Genomic DNA, 928 nt, shown 5'->3' on the forward strand with positions numbered 1-928 from the left:
GTGGTGTTCTTGAAGCCACATGGATGTTGCGCGATGAAGAGAGATGAGAACCGAATCCTTGGCCGTAAGAAAGAATAGGTTGTGGCAATAACAACATACTAGGGTTAACCTCGTGTTTTCGTGGGGCAGGTTTTGGTCGAGCTATTTGGTTGAGTTTTGCATTGGAGTAGCGTGCAATCTAGCGGAGGGATCGCGTACTACGTGCGACGTAGTTTGGACTCGTCGGTGGACGGGATCATGTGCATTGAGGTTCAACGTACCCATTGAGGTTCAACGTACCCTGCCCCAAACCTCGGGTTTTCTTGGGTTAGGGTGTGGTTGGTCTTTGTGTTGAGGTGGGGCATAGGGCCGTGGACCATCTAGCGATCTTTCTGCGCCATGGTTTGATCCCTGTAGAAGGTTTGCGCAGGTTCTGGCGCTTTTTGATTCCAGTTTGGTATCGGGGCCGCGTGCAACCTAGCGGTGTGTCTGTGTCGTAGCTTGGACAGTGTGGAATAATCAACATTGTAGGATGTATAACGTTCATGAGGTGGTTTAAAGAATCGCTACTCGGATTTGCAGGCCCAGCAATTCTACTGTGACAGGCGCGGCCGCTGCACGCGCGCCTCGCCTGGAGATGCAGTGGCGGGCGCGGTCGCCGCCTTGGTTTGCTGCCGTCGCCTCTGCCTCGCGGTGATCTTCCGCTTGAGCTCCTTGGTCTCCTCGATCGGAGCCCATGTCGCAGGGCGTATGCAGCTTGGCGATTCCGCTGCTCGAACTTGCGCTCGGCCCGACACTGACGGCACCACCATGACCGGGTCTTCTGCTCTGTGCTTGGCGCGCGAATTGCAATTGATACCTGCAAAGAAAACGTAACATCCAGATACAATCCTAATATCACGATCGAACACGTTAATCTAACACCACGCGAAGTACTGTATTAAGGTCC

The sequence above is a fragment of the Saprolegnia diclina genome, assembly GCF_000281045.1.
Source record: "Saprolegnia diclina VS20 unplaced genomic scaffold supercont1.34, whole genome shotgun sequence".
Classification (NCBI taxonomy): Eukaryota; Oomycota; class Saprolegniomycetes; order Saprolegniales; family Saprolegniaceae; genus Saprolegnia; species Saprolegnia diclina.